The following is a 26,974-nucleotide window of genomic DNA, read 5'->3' on the forward strand; positions in this document are numbered from 1 at the left end:
ATTGCAAATCTCTACAGGAGGACAACAACAGAGCCACATCACCGCTACAGAGCACTGACGTGGCACGTGTTTTTAGTCAACAGTCCAATGAATATCACGTGAACAACTCGTTGCTCTAGCACTGACCTCTCGTAGTGATTCCGAGAACTTTTCAAACCACCCTCATAGCAGCAGTATTTCGATTAAGAAACATTAAAATGGTGTGTCACCTAAAGTATTTTAATATACACCTTAAATTAAAGGTGAAATTTTCTGATTTGTCCTTCTGAAGGGGATCTGGCCTCCCCTTGACTACATTAGTCATAGCACCGCAGTCAATCTACAAATTAAGTGCTGAAAGTTTCCCTGAAGTACGGAAAAAATGCATTTCTCGAGAGCTGCAGTGTGAGCGGACACTGTCTTCAAATCTAACTTTCGCAGTAACCACAAGTTTCCGTCTGCTCAATAAATGTACCGAGCACGTCTTTCCAAAAATAATACCTTTTTCTTCAGCAAATCACTCCCCGTTAACCATAGAGGGAAAAATAACATTAGTTAATTACCACTTTGTTCTGCAGTGATACCAAGTAACGGGTCGGAATATGACAGCAATCAAAATATGCAGATCTGCGACTTCCCCACCTTAAAATTGCGCTACAGAAGTCACGCACACTGGTAGCCGCCATTGCCGGCGGAGTTCGAACCAAGGACCGAGGACGTTTTGAAAACTAATCAAAGACGCTACCCTTTTTTCTTTTTTTTTTTTCTTTTCTCGTTTGGTCTGGGCGGACTCACACCTGTTCAACTCCAACGTTGATTACTTTACTCAATTTTTTTATTGCTGCTCTGGCCTCTGATCAAACCGCTGAGCTAGCGTGACGGAACCCCTAAACCACGGTGAATAATAGTTATAAATTCACAATAAATATTTTACTTATGCCATTAATAGTGAGATTCTCCACAACGACTGCCAATAAACAAATCTGAGAAGAGAGAGTCTTGAGAAACAAAGCCTAATAGAATGAGTGCCCAAAAATTCATAAAGAGTTTACCCTGTCTATATTCTTGTGTGGTATTGAAAACTCAGTAGGTCAAAAGAGTGGAAGTCATTGCAGGAATGAAACTATAAATATGTTAAATGATCAGTGACAGCATTAACATTGCTACTTTATTTTTTTTCGTTACCAGGTTGTCAGCCAGTTTGCCTATTTCCGTTATTTTCATAGTACCATACTAATAATAACCGTAAGTTTCATCTGATTTACCGTATCGACAAATTTGCTAGCAGTACTTCGCAACATCCACGGATTAATACTCTGAACGTCTCACATTGCGTTTTACCCGATAGAATTCTCATGTCCCACGATGGTCTGGTAACATTCTATACAGTGCAACCGCACCATGACCCAGTATTCGACTGGTATCAGTCTGCCACATTATGGTGAGAGGCATTGCTGGTGGAAATTCCAACAACTGCACTAAATAAAATTTTCAATTTATTTCATAACTGGTTTACTAACGTTTCTAGTTGGATACCAAACATACTGTCCACTTTTTGTATTATATTACTCGTCGCTAGTATTGGGTAACCGGCATCCGAAAGTTGTATTTTATTTTAAAGTACACATTTGTGTGACCAGCATAATATATAACATTTTCAGTACCTTAAATATCACATACAGATGTGCCTTGATAATGGAGTGTAAGAAATCCAGACACGTTACATAATAGTAACATTGAATAACATACGTAACAGTACTAACTAACGTCCGTTTTAAAATGGAATGTAACATTCCTAAACTTGTAATGAAATAGACTAAAAAGTCTACTAACCTTGTTTCGAAAAATATTTTTCGAATTACAGATGAACAGGCGACCTCTCCAGTTTTACAAGAATGAAAAAAGTTGTAGAAGTACTCAAGTAGTTTTTTTCTCTCTCTCTTGGTGTCACGTTTCTGAACAATGGTGGAAGATCTAGAGTAAGAATACAATGAAACCATGAAAGCATCTGTATAAACGTGGTTTGTCACCGAAATATTAGCCAGACCTTGTTGTAAATGAACAATACCGCAACAGGATGCCTCCAAGTTCCGTACTTGTTGAAACACATGGCTTCTCCAAAGTAACAGTTAATAAGAAAATGCTTCTGCTGTAAGGTCTGAATTTCACAAATACAATTTCGAAATGAGCTTAAATATTCAGGTATATGCACCGTACATCCAAGATAACCCAGACTTCGTGTGGAATGCATGTTGAATGAAAGTAGCTAACATAATAGACTAAAAAGGCCTAATATAAGTTTTTAAGGGCAATGCCATGAGACAGATAACACTGGATGTAATCTGGAATAATGACAGGCAATGCAGCGATGGAAAAGGAACATTCATTATATTGAAACTTAAGGCGAGAGCGGTGCAGCGAATGAGAAAGTACCATTGTGACTACGCTGGCTTCTGCACTGGCGGCCAGAGTAGGCACTCACCTACTGTCTAGTTTTGCCTGCTAACTGTATGACGTGATTAGTTGAAGCAGGCTAGCTTCCACTTTATACACAAATCAAAAAGCGTTTTGCATCACCTCGGTTCAGAGAGTTCTGGAACCTCTACAGAAAATTGGAATTGACATCAACATAAACATCATTTCCGCCCTTTTCATTGCATGTTGTACCACCATACAGAGAGACCTCCAGAGGTGGTGGTCCAGATTGCTGTACACGCCGGTACCTCTAATACCCGGTAGCACGTCCTCTTGGATTGATGCATGCCTGTATTCGTCGTGGCATACTATTCACAAGTTCATCAAGGCACAGTTGGTCCAGATTGTCCCATTCCTCAACGGCGATTCGGCGTACATCCCTCAGAGTGGTTGGTGGGTCAGCCCTTTTCAATCTATCCCAGGCATGTTCGATAGGATTCATTTCTGGAGAAGATGCTGGCCACTCTAGTCGAGCGATGTCATTATGCTGAAGGAAGTTCAATAATGTGTGTGAAATCTTATGGGACTTAACTGCTAAGGTCATCAGTCCCCAAGCTTACACACTACTTAACCTAAATTAGGACAAACACACACACCCATGCCAGAGGGAGGACTCGAACCTCCGCCGGGACCAGCCGCACAGTCCATGACTGCCGCGCGTAAGACCGCTCGCCTAATCCTGCGCGGCTGAAGGAAGTCATTCACAATATGTGAATGATGGGGACGCGAACTGTCGTCCATGAAGATAATTGCCTCACCATTGTGCTGCCGGTATGGTTGCACTATCGATCGGAGTATGGCATTCACGTATCGTACAGCCGTTACGGCGCCTTCCATGACCACCAGCGGCGTATGTCGGCCCCACATAATGCCACCCTGAAACAGCTGGGAATCTCTACCTTGCTGCACTCGCTGGATAATGTGTCTAAGGCGTTGAGCCTGACCGGGTTGCCTCCAAACTCTGGTTGAGGCATAAGCGACACTCATCGGGGAAGAGAACGTGATGCCAGTCCTGAACGATCCATTCGGCATGTTGTTGGGCCCATCTGTACTGTGCTGCACGGTGTCGTGGTTGCATAGATGGACCTAACCATGGATGTCAGGAGTGAAGTTGCGCATCATGCAGCTCGCGTACAGTTTGAGTCCTAACACGACGTCATGTTGATGCCCGAAAAGCGTTATTCAACATGGTGGCCTTGCTGTCAGGGTACCTCCGAGGCATAATCCGTAGGTAGCGGTTATCCACTGCAGTAGTAGTCCTTGGGCGGCCTGAGCGAGACATGTCATCGACAGTTCCTGTCTCTCTGTATCTCCTTCGTGTCCGAACAACATCGCTTTGGTTCACTCTGAGACGCCTGGGCACTACCCTTGTTGAGAGCCCTTCCTGGCACAAAGTAACAATGCAGACGCGATCGCACTGCGGTACTGACCGTCTAGACATGGTTGAACTACAGGCAACACGTGCCATGAACCTCCTTCATGGTGGAATGACTGGAACCGATTGGCTGTCGGACCCCTCCGTCTAATAGGCGCTACTCATGTGTGGTTGTTTACATCTTTGGGCAGGTTTAGTGACATCTCTGAACAGTCAAAGGGCTGTGTCTATGATACAACATCCACAGTCAACGTCTGTCTTCAAGAGTTCTGGGAACTGGGGTGATGCAAAACTTTTTTTGATGTGTGTATCTGCCAATTAAGAAATAGTACTGGTAATTTGAAATACGTAATGCGCTCGAGTCGTGTGTCACGTTAAGGCTCGCAATGCTTAGTGAACAAATACACTGAGAAGCCAAAACATGGTGAGCACTGCCCACCGCGACGTTGGATGCCGCCTGGTGGCGCTGCCGGCACGTGACGCGTTAGCAAAAATATGTAATCGAAGCAGACACAGAGGGGGAATCACCCTAGCGGAGATATGGGTTGCAAATGGGGAAATCCTTTGAGATAAGTGACTTTGACAAATGGCAGATTATTATTAAGTAGAGTCTGTGAACGAGTATCTTGAAACCGGCGAAGCTGTTCGAATGCTCACATACTGCTGCCTTGAGCATCAACAGAAAGACTTAGAAGAACAGTGAAACTACCACTAAACGCTAAATGGTTGGGCGTCCGCGACCCTTGAGAGAACATAGGGTTAGGAGGCCTGCCTGCTCTGTAGACTAGGATAGACGGTGATCTGCGATGTCTCTGCTGAAAGAGCACAATGATGGAGCACGCACAAGTGTTTTAGAGCACACCGTTCGTCTTACATTGCCAAACATGGAGCTCCGCATGTCCATTATAATTATCCGGGCTGTTATGCCGTGGTCGGTGGATGAATTTTGTCTCAGTTCCCAACGTTTCGTCTCCCACGGCGGGAGAGATCTTCAAGGGGGTCCGTAGGTCGATGGAAGGTCCAACACACCCACTGGCTCGCTACTGACTGCCGCTAAATTCCTTGTCCGCGCGCTCCCGCGCCGCGGTGTGACGTCACGTGTTTTGAAAACGTCAGTGCAATTGGCCGCTGTCCGTCGCCGTTGATCGCCGTTGCCATCACCCAGTAGTGGACGGGTGGTACACATCTTCTTTAACACCGGCATCCATATCCCGTTTAATTTCACGCCCTCCTCCTTTCGGTTGAAATTATTTGGGTGTTTAGCGTTTTCGATTGCCTCCCTGTAGAGCCTTTCGTAGTATCCGCTTGTGGCCGCTAGTACTTGCGTCTCTTCGAAACGAATATTGTGGTTCCCTGGCTGGAAAGCATGCTCCGCAACAGCTGATCGTTCCGTTTCTCCTCTTCTACAATTTCCCTTGTGCCCTTCCAAACGTTTAGAAACAGTTCTTTTAGTTGTACCCACATAAACATAACCACAGCTGCATGGGACCCTATACACTGCAGCTTTTTCCAAAGGTTTGCGAGCGTCCTTGGCAGGCTTAAGGTATACCTGTATCTTCCTGTTCGGCTTGTAAATTACGGTAATATTCCGCTTCGTCAAGATCCTCCCTATTCTTTCCGTTACATTTTTAACAAACGGCAGGAAAACCTTAGATTTTGCAGTAGCCTGTACGTCAGTATGATTTCTGCGTGGCTGCCTCAACGCACGTTTTATTTCGGCGGACGAATATCCGTTCTTCATTAGTGCATTGTGGAGATGTTCCATCTCAGCGTCGATCAACTCAGGTTCACAAATATTTCTAGCTCTGTCCGCTAACGTCTTGATAACACCTCGCTTCTTTTGTGGGTGGTGGTTCGAATCCCGGTGCAAATAACGGTCCGTGTGCGTGGGTTTGCGGTATACTGAGTGGCCCAAACTACCATTTTCGTTTCTAAAAATAACCACATCGAGGAAATGTAATTTGCCGTCTACCTCCTCCTCCATTGTAAACTGAATTCTCGAAAAGTGCGACTCCTGGAAGGACTCCAGAAGAAGAGAGTGCAGTTTTTGTGTTCCCTCACATCCCTGTCTCGTTGCAGAGCCGTCGGCGTTATACCGAAGTTTCTGAAGATGAAGCGACTGTTCTATTCGGGAAAGGCACAACGCTTTTTCAAACAGACTGAGGAGGACTTACTACGAGAGCGCATTCAGCAGACCCGACGGGACTTGGCAAGCACAAACTGTAAGTTAATGTCTCTCCATATTACGATCAGTAATAAACTGTGCAGCAGTGACTGGAATAAAATTGATAGACTACTGCATGATACCACGGGGAAGCGTATGTTGACAACGTCTAATAGACAGAAGAAGAAGTTTGATAATTTGCTACCTAATCAGGCTGTTCGGCATTTAGACGTTTCCCGGACCGTTATCAGTTTGTCCAAACGTTCGTTATCTGACGATGAGACATCTGTGCTTGCCAAGGGAGGAAATTTTGCTGTTAGTCCGCGTTTTGTGCCCACGGAAGAAATTATAGCCAGTGTAGAAGCAGGAATTCGCACTGTGGATTCTGTAACAGCTGAAGAAATCCGTATAGAAACAGTGAGAATATTAGCAAATGCAAAACCGCCGAAAAGTAATATGACTGTGGGTGAGAGAAGAGCTTTAAAACTCCTGAATGACGACGATAGTATTTTGGTTCTCCCAGCTGACAAAGGAAGCGCAACGGTGGTTATGGATGTGGCCAACTATCAGAGTAAAATTACTGATCTACTGGATCCGCAAGCATATAGGAAGCTGAATAATGACCACACTAACAACGTTCTCAGAACTGTGTCGCGGTTAATAAAAAAGTCCTTCATTGAAGAGAGTGTACAGAAAGGACTGTGCAATTCGGTTGCGCTATCACCGAGGCTTTATGGATTGCCCAAAATTCATAAAGAAAATGTGCCGTTAAGACCGATACTAAGTGGCATTTGTTCGCCCACCTACTCGTTAGCCAAGTTTTTGACTACGCTGTTGAAACCACATGTGGGCTGTTCGGACTCTTATATAAAGATTCGACACATTTCATCAGCAGATTGAATGGCATAGTGGTCCAGCCGGAGGACATATTGGTCAGCTTCGATGTGGTATCGCTGTTTACCATGGTTCCACTTAACAATGTATTGGAACAGCTGGATCGAATTTTTCCTGCCGCTATTTCAGAACTGTTTAAGTGTTGTTTGACGACCACATACTTCAAATGGAATAAACAGTTTTATGAGCAAACGGATGGCGTGGCTATGGGAAACCCCCTAAGTCCCGTAATTGCAAACTTCTTTATGGAGAAATTCGAAGAACAGGCCTTAGGTACTGCCAGCAAAAGCCAAATGTATGGTTCCGATACGTCGATGACACGTTTGTGCTGTGGAGACACGGTAGGGAGGAACTAAGCCGGTTCCACGAAGATCTAAACAGCATAAACTCGAAAATTCAGTTTACAATGGAGGAGGAGGTAGACGGCAACTTACATTTCCTCGATGTGGTTATTTTTAGAAACGAAAATGGTAGTTTGGGCCACTCAGTATACCGCAAACCCACGCACACGGACCGTTATTTGCACCGGGATTCGAACCACCACCAACAACAGAAGCGGGGTGTTATCAAGACGTTAGCGGACAGAGCTAGAAATATTTGTGAACCTGAGTTGCTCGACGCTGAGATAGAACATCTCCACAATGCACTAATGAAATGCGTTGAGGCAGCCACGCAGAAATCGTACTGACGTACAGGCTACTGCAAAATCTAAGGTTTTCCTGCCGTTTGTTAAAAATGTAACGGAAAGAATAGGGAGGATCTTGACGAAGCGGAATATTACCGTAATTTACAAGCCGAACTGGAAGATACAGGAATACCTTAAGCCGGCCAAGGACGCTCGCAAACCTTTGGAAAAAGCTGCAGTGTATAGGGTCCCATGCAGCTGTGGTTATGTTTATGTGGGTACAACTAAAAGAACTGTTTCTAAACGTTTGGAAGGGCACAAGGAAAATTGTAGAAGACGAGAAACGGAACGATCAGCTGTTGCGGAGCATGCTTTCCAGCCAGGGAACCACAATATTCGTTTCGAAGAGACGCAAGTACTAGCGGCCACAAACGGATACTACGAAAGGCTTTACAGGGAGGCAATCGAAATCGCTAAACACCCAAATAATTTCAACCGAAAGGAGGAGGGCGTGAAATTAAACGGGATATGGATGCCGGTGTTAAAGAAGATGTGTACCACCCGTCCACTACTGGGTGATGGCAACGGCGATCGACGGCGACGGACAGCGGCCAATGTACTGACGTTTTCAAAACACGTGACGTCACACCACGGCGCGTAGCGCGCGGACACGGAATTTAGCGGCACTCAGTAGCGAGCTAGTGGGTGTGTTGGACCTTCCATCGACCTACGGACCCCCTTGAAGATGTCTCCCGCAGTCGGAGACGAAACGTTGGGAATTGAGACAAAATTCATCAACCGACCACGGCATAACAGCCCGGATAATTATAATGGACATGATATTTCCGGCCGTGAAAGTCTACGTTTTAGTATGGAGCTCCGCAGCAGACCACCTCTTCGTTTAACCATGTTCAACCAACGACATAGTCAGTTATGACTGCAGTGGCCACGGGATTACCGGAATTCGACAGTCGATCAATGGAAACGTGTTATCTCTTCGGATGAATCACATATTTGGTACACTAGAACGATGGTCATCTACACAAACGCCGTTATCGAGGTGAACGTCTGCTCCAAACGTGCCACGCGCCACGGACGCAGGCTGATGGGAGCAATACTATGCTATGGAAGACATTCTCCTGCGCGTGCATGTGACCTGTGGTAGTGATTGAGGAAATGCTGACAGCTGCGAACCACTTGCATCCCTTCATGCCAGGTTGAGATTCATAGGAAGAATTCTAAGAAAATGTGACTCATCGACGAAAGAAGTAGCTTACAAAACGCTTGTTCGTCCGATTCTTGAGTATTGCTCATCAGTATGGGACCCTTACCAGGTTGGATTAATAGAAGAGATAGACATGATCCAGCGAAAAGCAGCGCGATTCGTCATGGGGACATTTAGTCAGCGCGAGAGCGTTACGGAGATGCTGAACAAGCTCCAGTGGCGGACACTTCAAGAAAGGCGTTACGCAATACGGAGAGGTTTATTATCGAAATTACGAGAGAGCACATTCCGGGAAGAGATGGGCAACATATTACTACCGCCCACATATATCTCGCGTAATGATCACAACGAAAAGATCCGAGAAATTAGAGCAAATACGGAGACTTACAAGCAGTCGTTCTTCCCACGCACAATTCGTGAATGGAACAGGGAAGGGGGGATCAGATAGTGGTACAATAAGTACCCTCCGCCACACACCGTAAGGTGGCTCGCGGAGTATAGATGTAGATGTAGATGTCTTCACCGACGGTCATGTCACCTGTCAGCAGTAGAATTGTCCTTTCCTCGGAGACTGAACCGGGCTACAGTGGTCTTAGGAGTAGGGCTTGAGGAGCACTATAGCGAACTCACGTTGGTATCTCGGCGACGTGATATAGAACCTATGGAAACCATCTGGATCGCTATCGGGCGCTATCACCGCATACACAAATCAGCGGCCCGTTACTAACCCGAATTCCATTATGTGTAAATGCCAAACTGTCGGATTCCTCATACCCAGAATGATTGATGTGTTTCGCTTCAGAAATGGAGAAACAAGCTATTAAGCAGATGGTCATAATGCTTTGGCTGATCAGTGTATAACAGAGCTATCAGTCGCAGATCGCTTGCTCGGGATTTTCTGTCAGTTTCTCTTTTTTCAAGAGAAACAGCTCAAATACTGTAAGACAAAGACTGCCGCAGCCTGTCTGCGCAACATCCATAGACTGCAGCCATTCTGTTCTGAATCTCCCCCCAGTGGCGTGCTACGGTACTGTGCAGGAGGCATTTCAGCCTCGACAAGGTATCACGGTATAAGTGTATATTTTTTATTTTTATAATTATATATTTTATGATTTTGGTTGGGGTGGTTTTAAATATTGTGGGCTAGCATGAGACTTTTAATTAACTTATACCGCGATAACACTCGTACGGACATCGGCTGCCCCTAAGTACGTACGATATAATATTTTTAAACAAAGCGCGCGACTCATCGCCTTCTAATAAATAGTTTGCGTGAGCGCTGCTATTTAGAAAGGGAAATATGCGTATTCTTACGCAAACTATAATTATTAATATGGGTCTCAGGGTCTACTAATTATTTATGTACCAAATTACATAAAGATTAACTGAAATATTGCAGAATGTAATGATTTTCAATACTCTTGTCCATTATTTGCAAGGCAAAACTGGAGAGAATCTCGTCTGCCGTTAGGCGGCAAAAATGAAACATGCTGAACTCATTCAGTGCTGTCAATTTTGGTAACTGAAATTAATTTTTAACTTCGAAATTAATGAAAGATCAAAACTGAGAAGTCTCTCGCATTTACATTTAATATTATGACATGGTATTTTAATTAAATAATACAGTCAGCGTAATGGCCGACTACATCCTGCTCGGGGAGATGACTTCCCTGCACTACGAAGTCCTGTAAAAACATTGATAATTATAATTAATGATTGCGATCATGAGAGGTGACAACTAAGTCAATAATACACACTTTCTAATAACAATTTCTATTATATTTTTCAAAAATACAGATAAAACTTGCGTTTATTATCAGACAGCATTACAATGGCGGCCTACCGCTAGACGAAATAAAACAGGAGAGTTAGTTCAATCAAAGCATTGTCTCTGATCTTCATGGCCTATGTTACACAGAGACTATACCAAAAAAACTGTGTTTTGTTAATTACATCGCTATTTATGTTCTGATAATAATAACTTACGTTCTTTACTATTTGTTATACACCGCGCACACGTACATAGTCTTGAAATAATTTATAATTCACACGTCTCATTACAAAAACTTCTTTTCCCTTTCTCCAAATTTCCATTTATGTAACGTACCGTCACAAGGGTCTATAGACACTTACCTGGAAACAAACAAAAATCACGTAGCTTTATTTTTTCATAGTAATATTTAAAACTTAATGAATACCTTTGTATGTGTTTCCAGAGATGTCACAGAAAAAGTTATTACCGTGACAGATGAACGTAAACCACATTCCTCGTAAATTCCTGTCTTTTACGTCCTGCACCAATTACTGTAACGGCGACTGTTAATGCAGAATACATCTTTCAGCGATATTCATATGTCAGTAATTTTCTCCTAGCTAGGCAAGGAAATCCCACTGCAGCTTCTGACTCTGGCTTGAGAACAGAAAGAAAGAGAGACAGGTAGAGAGAGACTGGGTTTCGCTGCAAGTACCGGTGCAGCAGGCAGTCAGTGTCTGTTCTCGTTTGCGTCGCTATCGACAAGTACAGCTTTGAGTCTGGGCAAAGGCGAAAATTGAAGAGAAGGCGGAATGGGGGCGGGAGCGGCTTTGCCCCAACCTGCAGCGGTGCTTTATTTGCGCGAGTTCGGTGCCAAAGACAAAGGCGCGGGGGTCCTGATCAAGTGCGTGCGGCGCGCAGCGCAGCGCACGCACGCGTCCTCGCAGCTAATGACTCCTCGAGGACAAAGACGGCCCGCGAGGGCGCGCCGCCGCCCAATTGCGAAAGAAAAAGATACAAGAGAGGCGGCCCGCGAACAGAAGCCGCGCTGCAACGGCCGTTCGATACGGTCTCCGCTGAATGGGACACCAGGCGTATTGTACACGGCACGGCAACAAAACTTGCTCATTTGAAGAATCGATAAAACAAATATACGTTCTTATTTTAATTACATATATTGTGTTGCTGAGTGAGAGAAAAATAAATGCACGTGTTTAAAACTATCCTGTATATGACAATCCAAATTATCAATTCCCCTTAGGGATATGGCAGCAAGAGAGGGGAAGAAAACCAATGTGCACTCCGTGTGCATACCGGGGGGAGACATTCCAGATGTGGAAAGGGTCCTTCCGGATGCCATGAAGGGTACAGGGTGCACCCATCTGCAGGTGGTCGCTCATGTCGGCACCAATGATGTGTGTCGCTATGGATCGCAGGAAATCCTGTCTGGCTTCCGGCGGCTATCTGATTTGGTGAAGACTGCCAGTCTCGCTAGCGGGATGAAAGCAGAGCTCACCATCTGCAGCATTGTCGACAGGACTGACTGCGGACCTTTGGTACAGAGCCGAGTGGAGGGTCTGAATCAGAGGCTGAGACGGTTCTGCGACCGTGTGGGCTGCAGATTCCTCGACTTGCGCCATAGGGTGGTGGGGTTTCGGGTTCCGCTGGATAGGTCAGGAGTCAATACACGCAGTAAGCGGCTACACGGGTAGCAGGGGTTGTGTGGCGTGAACTGGGCGGTTTTTTAGGTTAGATGGTCTCGGGCAAGTACAGAAAGGGCAACAGCCTCAAAGGGTGCGGGGCAAGGTCAGGACATGCGGGGACCAAGCAGCAATCGGTATTGTAATTGTAAACTGTCGAAGCTGCATTGGTAAAGTACCGGAACTTCAAGCGCTGATAGAAAGCATCGAAGCTGAAATCGTTATAGGTACAGAAAGCTGGCTGAAGCCAGAGATAAATTCTGCCGAAATTATTACAAAGGCACAGACGGTGTTTAGAGAGGATAGATTGCATGCAACCGGTGGTGGCGTGTTTGTCGCTGTTAGTAGTAGTGTGGTGTCACCGCCAGACACCACACTTGCTAAGTGGTAGCTTTAAATCGGCCGCGGTCCATTAGTACATGTCGGACCCGCGTGTCGCCACTGTCAGTGATCGCAGACCGAGCGCCACCACACGGCAGGTCTCGAGAGACGGACTAGCACTCGCCCCAGTTGTACGGACGACTTAGCTAGCGATGCACACTGACGAAGCCCCGCTCATTTGCAGAGCAGATAGTTAGAATAGCCTTCAACTAAGTAAATGGCTACGACCGAGCAAGGCGCCATTAGCATTACATAGCTTGTATCTAAAGAGTCTCACTTGTATCGTCAAGAGCGATGTACCACAAGGATGGATTAAAGTTAAGTATTCCAGGAGCTACGTACTTTTCTTTATAGCATTCATTACGTATCCTGTTTCAGACCTATCTACTAGCCTGCGTGAGTTAACGCGTGCCTTTCGGCTACTTCCGAGTGGCGTGGCTGTCTTGTTACGCCACAACAATTGGCGACGAGGCTTAAAAGAGGATTTCGCGTTCGTATTGCTCTAATTTGTGTCATGGCTTCGCCATAATCTCCAGATGTACTGTCTGAATTTTATCGGTTGCAGAATCAGCAGACGCAGACGTTATTGGATGCCCTTGGGCAGCTCGTCCAGGGTCAGCGTGCAATTCAAACCAATGCGGCAGCCGCCAGTTCACCGCTACCGCAGCCACAACATGCTGTTGCACCCCCGTTCCAGCCATTTGACCCGGCTATGGAATCCTGGACGGAGTGGTCACGCCAATTTGGATTCCATCTCGCCGCCTACAGAATTCAAGGTAATGAGCGGCAGCCTTTTCTATTGGCCTGTGTAGGTGTGTCCACCTACCGAGTGATAGTGAAATTGTTTCCCCGACACGACGTAGCGACTCTGTCCTACGAAGAAATTTTGTCGGCATTAGATGTCTATTTCAGAGAAACAGTAAATGTCGTTGCAAAAAGGTATACGTTCTTTCGTACAAAACGTACGGCCGGTCAGACTAATAGGGAGTGGGTTGCAACTTTGCAAGGCCTTACTAGGGATTGTGTTTTTGAGTGTGAATGTGGCCTCCCTTATTCAGATACAATGGCACGTGATGCAATTGCACAGAACGTTTCTGATGTTCGTATACGGGAACAGATTTTGAAACTAGTTAATCCCTCCCTTCACCAAGTGATAGACATATTGGATAGGCAAGACACACTTGACTTTGCACAGGAATCATTTGAAACTTCGCCAGCCGTGTGTCACATTAACCGGCCCGCCGGGCGCGCTGCACAGAACGATAAACAGCCCTCGCGCTCGTCCGCGCAGCTGCCGCCTAGCTCTCCACGTGTGCCGCGTAAGCGAGCACATGCAGTGAAATCATGCCCGCGGTGTGCAACTAGACATTCGCGTGACAATTGCCCGTCACGCCAAGCTATTTGCTTTTACTGTCATAAGAAAGGACATGTTCAAAGTGTTTGCCAGAAAAAGCTCAGATCAGACAATCACAACCATTCCAGGCCCTTTGCTTCGCGCCGGAATCGAACCATGGACAATCAGGCTCGTGCACCTTCGCCCATGGACATTCATGTAGTTAATTCCACTCCGCCCAGTGCCACTTTCTCTGACAGTGCCTGTGTTCGTCCCACAAATAGTGTGCGTCGACGTCGCCGGAAATCTCGTCCGGTCGCAGGTGCTTCTGTACCGGTATCAGTTCAAATTGCACGAGAAACTCGCTCTTGTCGTCAGCAGGACAATAAACTTTTTGTAGACTTGGACTTTGAAGGCAAAGTGATACCATTCCAGCTCGATACCGGAGCTGCGGTTTCGTTGATCAATCACGACACGTACAAACAACTGGGCAAACCTCTGTTGCGTGCCGCAAATGTTCAGCTCACTAGTTATTCAGGACAGCATATCCCTGTGTTAGGACAGTGAACTCTTCTTGCAACATATAAGGGACAAACAAAACTTGTGTCATTTTACGTTCTTCGTTCTTCTGCTGCAGTGAACTTGTTTGGTTTAGATTTATTTCAGTTGTTTAACTTGTCAATAGTCAATCAGGTCCTATCGGTGAATCAGACTGTGCCTTCCGCCAGTGTTTCTCGTCTATGTGAAGAATTTGCAGACACTTTTGCACCGGGCCTTGGTTGCGCTCCGAACTATGAAGCACATTTGGAACTGAAAGTAAACGCGCAGCCGAAATTTTTCAGAGCGCACCATGTTCCTCACGCATTGCGTGATGAGGTCGCAAGAACGTTACACGATTTAGAATCACAAGGTGTAATTGAACGTGTGCAGGCTTCTCTCTGGGCCTCACCCTTAGCGATTTTGCCAAAACCTTCCGGAAAATTGAGGCTTTGTGTGCACTTCTAGGTAACAGTGAATCCACGACTAGTGATTGCAACTTTTCCTTTACCCCGCCCGGAAGATCTTTTTGATAAACTGTGCCCGGGTAAATACTTTTCGAAATTGGACCTAGCGGATGCGAAAAAGATGGATCGCATGATCGCCCTATTGCCTTTGCGTCAAAATTGCTCTCGTCTGCGCAAAGAAATTATTCACAGATCGCGAAAGAACCTTTGGCTCTTGTATTTGGTGTTACTAAGTTCCATGATTTCTTGTATGGTCGTCACTTTACCATCATCACAGACCACAAACCTTTGACATCGCTTTTTCATCCGAACAAGCCTGTACCTCCACGTACAGCGCAGAAATTCATTCGCTGGTCAATTTTCCTCTCGCAGTACCGCTATGATATCTTGTATCGGCCCACTGCTAAGCACGGCAACGCTGATGCGTTGTCCCGTTTGCCTGTTGCTGAGGATAGAGCATTCGATTCTTCCGAACTTGCTTGCATGTTCATTGATTCGGAAACCGATGATGTGGTCGAATCGTTTCCGATTGATTTTCGTCGTGTGGCTACCGCCACAGCTGCTGACCCTGTCCTTGCTCCTGTTTTGCGTTTTGTTGCTACGCAATGGCCCTTGTCACAGTCACAGATAGAGGATCCGTTGGTTCGCCGATTTTTTGCTCACAAGGAGAGACTTTTTGTACGACGTGGTGTTTTGTTGTTGCGTTCTGATAATGATCAGTCCAGAGTTGTGGTCCCACGTTCGTTACAGTCCTCTGTTTTACGGCTTCTCCACCAAGGACATTGGGGTATGGTGCCAACGAAACAACTTGCTCGTCAGCACTGTTCATGGTTCGGAATCGATGCTGCGATTACGAATATGTGCTCTTCTTGCATGGCGTGTGCCGAACAACAATCCGCACCAACGCGGAAATTCTTTGCATGGCCGAAAGCCGCTTCCCCTTGGCAACGCATACACATCGATTTTGCTGGTCCGTTCTGGAATGCTAGATGGTTGGTTGTGGTCGATTCTTTCAGTAATTTTCCTTTTGTTGTCTGGATGTCTTCCACGACGTCTTCTGCCACCATCCAAGCGTTATCCGCTATTTTTTGCATTGAAGGTCTTCCACAGACTATTGTTTCTGACAATGGCCCACAATTCATGTCTGCGGAATTTGTCATTCTGCACGGCCAATGGTATTCAACATCTGACATCCACGCCGTTTTCGCCTCAGTCGAACGGTGCCGCTGAACGATTGGTCCGGACTTTCAAGTCACAGATGTTGAAGTTGAAAGAGTCGCATTCACGGGAGGACGCGTTATTGCTCTTTTTGTCTTCGTATCGCTCTCAGCCCCGAGATGGTCGCTCGCCGGCTGAGTTGCTCCACGGTCGTCCTCATCGAACCTTGATGTCTTTGCTGCATCCGCCGCATCAGGTTCCTGTGCAGCGGCAGACTCCTGCTTTTGCTCCAGGCGACGTTGTATTCTATCGCAACTATCGAGGTTCACGGCGTTGGCTCGCAGGGCGCATTCTTCGCTGCCTCGGCCGCGCGATGTATTTGGTTTTGGGGACCTCTGGTGAGGTGCGTCGGCATCTCAATCAGCTGCGCCTCTGTCGTCGCCTGGGTTCTGCCGCTCCCCGTCTGCTTTCAGCGACGGTGCCGTCCGGTCAGCGCCCTGGGGACTCATCTACTGGCTCGCCTCATCCCCGGGTGTTACCGACGCTGCCTTCAATTTTGCCCCATGGCGACGCGCCACCGCCGCCGCCGGTCCTCCCGCCACCGCCGCCGCCCGCAGTGGACGCTTCGCTGCTGCCGCCGGGCGCCTCCCTGGGACACGCGCCGCCGGTCGCTTCCCGTGACCAGCTGTCCTCCGCCGTGGAACTCTTGCCCGTTCCGGACCAGATGTCGTCTTCGCCCGTCGGGTGCCCCGACCACATGGAGGTCGACCCTTCGGCCCCTCCTGTATCTCTAAGGGCGCATACACCGCATGTTGACGTGCACCCTGGACTAGGTTTTCAGGCGTTTCCTAGCTCCCCTCGGACCGAATGGCAGGGTGCGGGTGGCACAGCCTCGCCTGTTGTTAGGCTCCCCACCTCATCGCATACGTCAACATGGGGTCCTCCCCACGGCGGGCGGAAGCCTTATAACACGACCGTCCGCCGATTTGCGGGGGAAGAATGTGGTGTCACCGCCAGACACCACACTTGCTAAGTGGTAGCTTTAAATCGGCCGCGGTCCATTAGTACATGTCGGACCCGCGTGTCGCCACTGTCAGTGATCGCAGACCGAGCGCCACCACACGGCAGGTCTCGAGAGACGGACTAGCACTCGCCCCCGTTGTACGGACGACTTAGCTAGCGATGCACACTGACGAAGCCTCGCTCATTTGCAGAGCAGATAGTTAGAATAGCCTTCAGCTAAGTCAATGGCTACGACCGAGCAAGGCGCCATTAGCATTACATAGCTTGTATCTAAAGAGTCTCACTTGTATCGTCAAGAGCGATGTACCACAAGGATGGATTAAAGTTAAGTATTCCAGGAGCTACGTACTTTTCTTTATAGCATTCATTACGTATCCTGTTTCAGACCTATCTACTAGCTTGCGTGAGTTAACGCGTGCCTTTCGGCTACTTCCGAGTGGCGTGGCTGTCTTGTTACGCCACAACAAGTAGTTTATCCGGTAGTGAAGTAGAAGTGGACAGTTCCTGTGAATTATTATGGGTGGAGGTTACACTCAACAACCGACCTAGGTTAATAATTGGCTCCTTTTACCGACCTCCCGACTTAGCAGCATTAGTGGCTGAACAACTGAGAGAAAATTTGGAATACATTTCACATAAATTTTCTCAGCATGTTATAGTCTTAGGTGGAGATTTCAATTGACCAGATATAGACTGGGACACTTAGATGTTTAGGACGGGTGGTAGAGACAGAGCATCGAGTGACAGTATACTGATTGCACTATCCGAAAATTACCTCGAGCAATTAAACAGAGAACCGACTCGTGGAGATAACATCTTGGACCTACTGATAACAAACAGACCCGAACTTTTCGACTCTGTAAGTGCAGAACAGGGAATCAGTGATCATTAGGCCGTTGCAGCATCCCTGAATATGGAAGTTAATAGGAATATTAAAAAAAGGGAGGAAGGTTTATCTGTTTAGCAAGAGTAATAGAAGGCAGATTTCAGACTACCTAACAGATCAAAACGAAAATTTCTGTTCCGACACTGACAATGTTGAGTGTTTATGGAAAAAGTTCAACGCAATCGTAAAATGCGTTTTAGACAGGTACGTGCCGAGTAAAACTATGAGGGACGGGAAAAACCCACCGCGGTTCAACAACAAAGTTAGGAAAGTACTGCGAAAGCAAAAAGAGCTTCACTCCAAGTTTAAACGCAGCCAAAACCTCTCAGACAAACAGAAGCTGAACGATGTCAAAGTTACCGTAAGGAGGGCTATGCGTGAAGCGTTCAGTGAATTCGAAAGTAAAATTCTATGTACCGACTTGATAGAAAATCCTAGGAAGTTCTGGTCTTACGTTAAATCAGTAAGTGGCTCGAAACAGCATATCCACACACTTCGGGATGATGATGGCATTGAAACAAAGGATGACACGTGTAAAGCTGAAATTCTAAACACCTTTTTCCAAAGCTGTTTCACAGAGGAGGACCACACTGCAGTTCCTTCTCTAAATCCTCGCACAAACGAAAAAATGGCTGACATCGAAATAAGTGTCCAAGGAATAGAAAAGCAACTGGAATCACTCAAAAGAGGAAAGTCCACTGGACCTGACGGGATACCAATTCGATTTTACACAGAGCACGCGAAAGAACTTGTCCCCCTTCTAACAGCCGTGTACCGCAAGTCTCTAGAGGAACGGAAGGTTCCAAATGATTGGAAAAGAGCACAGGTAGACCCAGTCTTCAAGAGGGGTCGTCGAGCAGATGCGCAAAACTATAGACCTATATCTATGACGTTGGTCTGTTGTAGAATTTTGGAACATGTTTTTTGCTCGAGTATCATGTCGTTTTTGGAAACCCTGAATCTATTCTGTAGGAATCAACATGGATTCCGGAAACAGCGATCGTGTGAGACACAACTCGCTTTATTTGTTCATGAGACCCTGAAAATATTAGTTCCAGGCTCCCAGGTAGATGCTATTTTCCTTGACTTCCGGAAGGTGTTCGATACAGTTCCGCACTGTCGCCTGATAAACAAAGTAAGAGCCTACGGAATATCAGACCAGCTCTGTGGCTGGATTGAAGAGTTTTTAGCAAACGGAACACAGCATGTTGTTATGAATGGAGAAACGTCTACAGACATTAAAGTAACCTCTGGCGTGCCACAGGGGAGTGTTATGGGACCATTGCTTTTCACAATATATATAAATGACCTAGTAGATAGTGTCGGAAGTTCCATGCGGATTTTCGCGGATGATGCTGTAGTATACAGAGAAGTTGTAGCATTAGAAAACTGTAGCGAAATGCAGGAAGATCTGCAGCGGATAGGCACTCGGTGCAGGGAGTGGCAACTGACCCTTAACATAGACAAATGTAATGTATTGCGAATACATAGAAACAAGGATCCTTTATTGTATGATTATATGATAGCGGAACAAACCATGGTAGCAGTTACTTCTGTAAAATATCTGGGAGTATGCGTGCGGAACGATTTGAAGTGGAATGATCATATAAAATTAATTTTTGGTAAGGCGGGTACCAGGTTGAGATTCATTGGGAGAGTCCTTAGAATATGTAGTCCATCAACAAAGGAGGTGGCTTACAAAACACTCGTTCGATCTATACCTGAGTATTGCTCATCAATGTGGGATCCGTACCAGGTCGGGTTGACAGAGGAGATAGAGAAGATCCAAAGAAGAGCGGCGCGTTTCGTCACAGGGCTATTTGGCAAGCGTGATAGCGTTACGGAGATGTTTAGCAAACTCAAGTGTCAGAGTCTGCAAGAGAGGCGCTCTGCATCGCGGTGTAGCTTGCTGCCCAGGTTTCGAGAGGGTGCGTTTCTGGATGAGGTATTGAATATATTGCTTCCCCCTACTTATACCTCCCGAGGAGATCACGAATGTAAAATTAGAGAGATTCGACCGCGCACGGAGGCTTTCAGACAGTCGTTCTTCCCGCGAACCATACGCGACTGGAACAGAAAAGGGAGGTAATGACAGTGGCACGTAAAGTGCCCTCCGCCATACACCGTTGGGTGGCTTGCGGAGTATAAATGTAGATGAATGTAGATGTAGATGTATTGAGAATAGTGATTAGTACATGCGCTATTATTTGGCTAATATTCTCGACATCTGCAACGGTCCTCCACCGTCATGAGAACGGCTATAATGCGGGGTCTGAGTGGGGCACGGTTAAATGGGGGGGGGGGGGGGAGGGGTGCCCCAGGGATCAGTGCTGGGGCCACTTGTGTTTCTTATTTATGTAAATAATATGCACTGTAGTATTACAGCTGATTCTAGAATATTTCTTTTTGCTGATGACACTAGCTTGGTAGTAAAGGATGTTGTGTGCAACGTTGACAGTGTTTCAAATAGTGCAGTTTAAGACTTAAGTTCATGGCTTGGAGAAAAGAAACTAACGCTAAATCGCAGTAAGAAACAATTTTTAGTTTCTAACACCACTTCAACTAATTTCAAAGAATGGGCATCTGATTAGTGAATTGAACAGTTCATACTTCTAGGTGTTCGGATAGATAGTAAACTGTCGTGGAAAACCAACATTCAGATATTCAAAGAGGCAATGCTGCCATTTTTACTATTCCAACGGTATGTGAAGTAAATGATAGTTCGACACAAAATGTAGTCGACTTTGCTTATTTTCCTTCGCTTATGACGTATGGTATTATATTTTGGGGTAACTCTTACCATTCTCAAAGGATATTTTTGGGTCAGAAACAAATGGTTCGAGCAATAAGTGATGGAAGTTCGCGAACCTCTAGTCGACCGCTATTCTGACATTGGTTTCTCAATATATATATATATATATGAACTTTACTGTCGTTTCTTGTCAGTAATAGCTTATTCCCAAGAATTAGCAGCTTTCACTCAGTTAATATTAGGCAGAAATCAAATCTGCATTTGCATCGCACTTCCTTGACTCGTGCAGAAAGGCTTGGAGTGTAATGCTGCATCCGTTTTCAATAAGCAACACAAGAAATCAAAAATCTTAACAGTAATCCACGTGCTTTCAAATCGAAACTGAAGATTTTCCTAGTGAGTCACTCTTTCTGTTCTGTCGAGGAGTTCCTTGAAAAATTACGCTGGTTTCTGCGTTATGTTGTTGATTGCGTTTACATAAGCTTATGGCTTGCTTTTTTGTCCATAAACATTTTATTTTATCCGTTATTACTTTTATGTTGTAATTTCATAAACTAAGACGTTACATGACCTGAGAAATTTGCTCCTCAATTTCGTGATACGGGCATAGACGTGTAAAATAAAAATTAAATCAATTATCACAATAAAAAATGTTAGATATCCTCGTAAGGACGGTCCGCAAGGGACAAAATAGGGAGTGAGGCCTTGGCTCCCCTCAATGAGATAGGGTGCACAGAAAACTTCACGCTGTATGTGACGTGGCCCCATTTGCTGAAACCACAGATTCCCAACATCAATTTTGCTGTGTAGTACGTCGTATACAACGGCATGGAGAGGTGGACTACAGAGTGCCACAGAAGTTTTTCTTGGAAAGATGGACAGGAGCAGAAATGATTAGCTAACAAGTAAATACAGAATGTTGTTGTTGTTGTGGTTTTCAGTTCTGAGACTGGTTTGATACAGCTCTCCATGCTACTCTATCCTATGCTTCTTCATCTCCCAGTACCTACTGCAGCCTATATCCTTCTGAATCTGCTTAGTGTATTCGTCTCTTGGTCTCCCTCTACGATTTTTACCCTCCACGCTGCCCTCCAGTACTAAATTGGTGATCCCTTGATGCCTCGGAACATGTCCTACCAACCGATCCCTTCTTCTGGTCAAGTTGTGCCACAAACTTCTCTTCTCCCCAATTCTATTCAATACCTCCTCATTAGTTATGCGATCTACCCATCTAATCTTCAGCATTCTCCTGTAGCACCTCATTTCGAAAGCTTCTATTCTCTTCTTGTCTAAATTATTTATCGTCCATGTTTCATTTCCATACAGGGCTACACTCCATACAAATACTTTCAGAAACGACTTCCTGAGACTTAAATCTATACTCGATGTTAACAAATTTCTCTTCTTCAGAAACGTTTTCCTTGCCATGGCCAGTCTACATTTTATATCCTCTCTACTTCGACCATCATCAGTTATTTTGCTCCCCAAATAGCAAAACTCCTTTACTACTTTAAGTGTCTCATTTCCTAATTTAATTCCCTCAGCATCACCCGACTTAATTCGACTTCATTCCATTATCTTCGTTTTGCTTTTGTTAATGTTATACCCTCCTTTCATGACCCTGTCCATTCCGTTCAACTGCTCTTCCAAGTCCTTTGCTGTCTCTGACAGAATTACAATGTCATAGGCGAACCTCAAAGTTTTTATTTCTTCTCCATGGATTTTAATACCTACTCCGAACTTTTCTTTTGTTTCCTTTACTGCGTGCTCAATATACAGATTGAATAGCATCGGGGAGAGGCTACAACCCTGTTTCACTCCCTTCCCAACCACTGCTTCCCTTTCATGTCCCTCGACTCTTATAACTGTCATCTGCTTTCTGTACAAATTGTAAATAGCCTTTCGCTCCCTGTATTTTACCCCTGCTACCTTCAGAATTTGAAAGAGAGTATAAAGAAACTTTACATAATTTTAGTATTCTCGAAGCATATGACTACTCTCTACAAAGGAACCTGCAGCAATGAAGCCCAGCTGATACAACAGCAACAACAACATCAAAGGGAGGGGCATTCTTAACTAATGCACGAGCGATAGGCACGGGACCACAACTGGGCTGCATCTCAGTGACGATTCTGTTGTGACCGGGCCGCGCCTCGTTGCGAATGGGCCGCATGGCAGCCACTGCGAGGGCAGAGGGCGCTCGAGGTACGGAGCCGCTGAAGGTGTGGCTCAGCAGACATGCTCCACTGGGTCCATCAGATCCCGCACGACAGCTATCGGCATCTGAAGGAAACTTGTGTTGCCATTACCACCTGTGGGGCGCCAGTGGGGTGGTTTGTTTATGAGTGGACAAAAATAAGTTCTTTGTAGTTGCAGCATGGTAAGTGCAAGTATGTGAACACAAAGGGAGGTTTTAAAGAAGCCCTCGACTAGTGTATTCAGTGATATGGTACGTATTTGAGCTCTCCCTAGCGTAGAAACACAAAACACTAGGCAATCGGAGTGGTCACAGCAGACATCGTTTGGCAGCGGAACAAAGTCTGAGAACAGTCTGGAGAGAGAAGGGAGGGAGGGTGTCGTGCCAAGCTGGGAGCCAGAGCTGGAGAGGGCGTCCATCTGTCGGCATCAGGCTCTGGCCGTGTCACGCAACCACCATGTGATAGGTTCCTCTCCCGCTCTCAATCCTGGCTGTTCTGGAGGCGTCTGGAAACTTCTCAAATGGTTCAAATGGCTCTAAGCACTATGAGACTTACCATCTGATGTCATCAGTGCCCTAGACTTACAACTGCTTAAACCTAACTAACCTAAGGACATCATACACATCCATGCCCGAGGCAGGATTCGAACCTGCGACTGTAGCAGCAGCGCGGTCCTAGACGGAAGCGCCTAGAACCGCTCCGTCACAGCGGCAGGCGAAAACTTCTCAGTCGACATACTTTACGAGACAAACTGCTTCCGCCAATGTTAGGCTCCTACTTGGCACATAGGCCACAATAACCAGTGCATGAGTACTGAGACCGAAAATTTAAGTATAAATAAATTTTAACAATAACAATTGCCTCTACGCCGCTTGACCGCTGAGGTGACCTGCATATCCTTGCCGCACCTCGAAATTTTGAAGGGAAATCACTCCCCGCCTGTACGATTGTCACTCATGTTGACAAATCGCAGAGAGTTCATTCTTAATGCACGCTCGTTTTCTTCAAAAACGTAAGGACCAGTGACAGGGGAGGATCAAAAACGGGGCCGATAGCCCCTTCATTATCAATTTACTGAAATGCTTACATTTTTTCGTGTATCCACTTCCACAGTTCATACAAGAAGAAGCCATGAAGTGCAAGTAGTAAGGCGTACTACCTAGGGGATTTCGAGAAAATCCCAGGAGAAGTTTTAGGCGTCCGTCCGTACGGGTGCGTTCCGACTCTGAGCATGAGCTGGCGGCGGTTATGTAATCGGTGGAACGCTGGATCAAGCCTTAACCATCTTCTTCTTAATTTATACTTTTGTCAACACTAGTCATATTATTTCGCACATATTACATTTGCAAGGTAATGTAATAAAAAGACACGTATGTTTGCATGAACTTTTATTGAATTACCAATGATATTTCGCTGTTTACTGAATGTTATTATTACAATATTAATCAACTTGAATTTCTATAGGCAACTTAAAAACTTCATCAAGTGCATTCAACCTTAGTCACATTTCATTGACAAAGAGTGAGAAACTGCTTCTCGTGAAGATGCTATTAAAATACATTCTATTGTACATCGCCAATTTTCAGCACCGATATTCACGAAAACATTGCGTTATCTATGGTTTGCATCCAAACTGTCGGATGAAAGAGAAATTTTATAAAATGTCGAGGAGCTTTGTTTTTCATTAGTAAGTCTGAAGATTCGTAGTGCATGTGTGAAACCTGCGTTTATTCGATCTAATTGATGCCGTTTAAATTGATGTGTTTTGTCTCTGTATGAAAAATATCATCCAACAACTTGTAATGTAGGAAGCGCACCTGACAATCGTACATTACCCTCATATTGAGGCATATTATAACTCACTAAATTATGGAATAAAGTTATTTACATCTTTATTTATCGATTTTTGACTTAGGCTTTTTTAGTCTGCCCCTCGTCCTTAAAACTTGCGTCCGCATGAAGCGTCCAGGTGAAAGCAGTTCTCGCTACCTTATCCGATTGCAGGTGTAAGGGATTTCGGAAATCACGACAAGCATACAGTTTATGGAAATGGTCGTTTACTTCTCGACAGCAATGAATCTAATGTTTGTAATAAAAATTTTCAAACAACGAAATTACATTGGAAATCCGATAAAAGTTCATGCGAATACTGTGCCTTTTCGTTATATTACCTTTCACGTATAACATACATGAAATAACATGACCAGCGTTGAACAAAGTATAAATTGAAAAAACAGATGGGTGGGATTCGATCCAGCGATCCACCGATTACGGAGCTTGAACTCTAACCATATGACCCACGCCATGTCATCGCTAAGAGTCGAAACGCACCGGTATATCACTGACACGTGAAGCTTCTCTTGTGATTTCCTTGGAATCGCCTACACAAAGCTTGGAGTAAATCCGTGATCCGAATCTCTTGGTCTCACCTTGTGAGATAACTTTTGGAAGATACAATAGCATGAAAACTGTCCATAATGATGGCGTAATTCTATAGATCAGAAGTTGTGTTCAACACAGGACACCTTTCAGCTATGTGCCTGAGTGCCAGCCCATGTGCATGAGCTTGCGAGCCGAGCATCTGCTGAGAGGGCTCCAGCCAGGAACAGTCACACTTTCACACGCTCACCGTATCTGATATCGCCAACAAACTGAATGCGCATTATGACGCCACCGTCAGAACAGGCAGACTGCAGGACGATGTTAAACCAAGGCATAAAGGAAAAGACCCTCCACTAAGGAATCAATGACAGAACCGTTGATTTGCTGACCGGAGTCGGAAACGACTGAAACCATAAGCATTCCTCTCTCTCTCGTCCTTTCTTTCGTTCTTTGGAGGGGGGGGGGGGGGGGGGGAGAGGGAGCAAAAGCCAGACAGCCAACAGTAATTACAAAAGCTTCACTTTAACATAATTGCAATTCTACAATAGAAAAGTGAAATTAGTTCGATGAACAAACGGAAGTTCTCACTGTAAAATAAAAACACTGAAATACAACCACCATACAACCAGCAAGCCAGCAATAGTTGCCACAGTACCAAGCTAACGTTAGTGCAGTTATCACAACTGAACAATGATACATCTACATCTACGTGATTACTCTGCTATTCACACTAAAGTGCCTGGCAGAGGGTTCAGTGAAGCACCTTCAAGCTGTCTCTCTACCGTTCCACACTCGAATGGCGCTCGGGAAAATCGAGCACTTAATTTTCTCTGTGCCAGCCCTGATTTCTCTTATTTGATCGTGATGATCATTTCTTCCTAAGTAGGTGGGTGCCAACAGCATGTTCTCGCATTACGAGGAGAAAACTGGTGATTGAAATTTCATGAGAAGATCCCGTAGCAATAAAAAATGCCTTTGTTTTAATGATAACCACAACAATTCACGTATCATGTCTGTGGCACTATCGCCCCTATTCCGCGATAATACACAACGAGCTGCCCTTCTTTGTACTTTTTGATGTCATTCTTCAGTCCCACCTGATGCGGATCCCACACCGCACAGCAATACTCCAGAATAGGGCGGACAAACGTTGTGCAAGTAGTTTCTTTAGTAGACCTGTTGCACTTTATAAGTGGTCTGCCAATGAATCGCAGTCTTCGATTTGCTCTACCCACAACATTATCTATGTGATCGTTCCAATTTAGGTTATTTGTAATTGTAATCCCTAAGTATTTAGTTGAATTTATAGCCTTCAGATTTGTGTTACTTATCGCATAAATGAAATTTAGCGGATTTCTTTTAGTACTCATGTGAATAACTTTTCTTTATTCAAGGTGAATTTCCACTTTTCACACCGTACAGATATCGTATCTAAATCATTTTGCAATTCGTTTTGGTCATCTGATGACTTTACAAAACGGCAAATGACAGCATCATCTGCAAACAATCTAAGAGAACTACTCAGATTGTCTCCTACGTCGTTAATATAGATCAGGAACAATAGAGAACCTATAACACTTCCGCCGGCAGGAGTGGCCGTGCGGTTCTAGGCGCTACAGTCTGGAGCCGAGCGACCGCTACGGTCGCAGTTTCAAATTCAGCCTCTG

The sequence above is a fragment of the Schistocerca nitens genome, chromosome 6, assembly GCF_023898315.1.
Source record: "Schistocerca nitens isolate TAMUIC-IGC-003100 chromosome 6, iqSchNite1.1, whole genome shotgun sequence".
Classification (NCBI taxonomy): Eukaryota; Metazoa; Arthropoda; class Insecta; order Orthoptera; family Acrididae; genus Schistocerca; species Schistocerca nitens.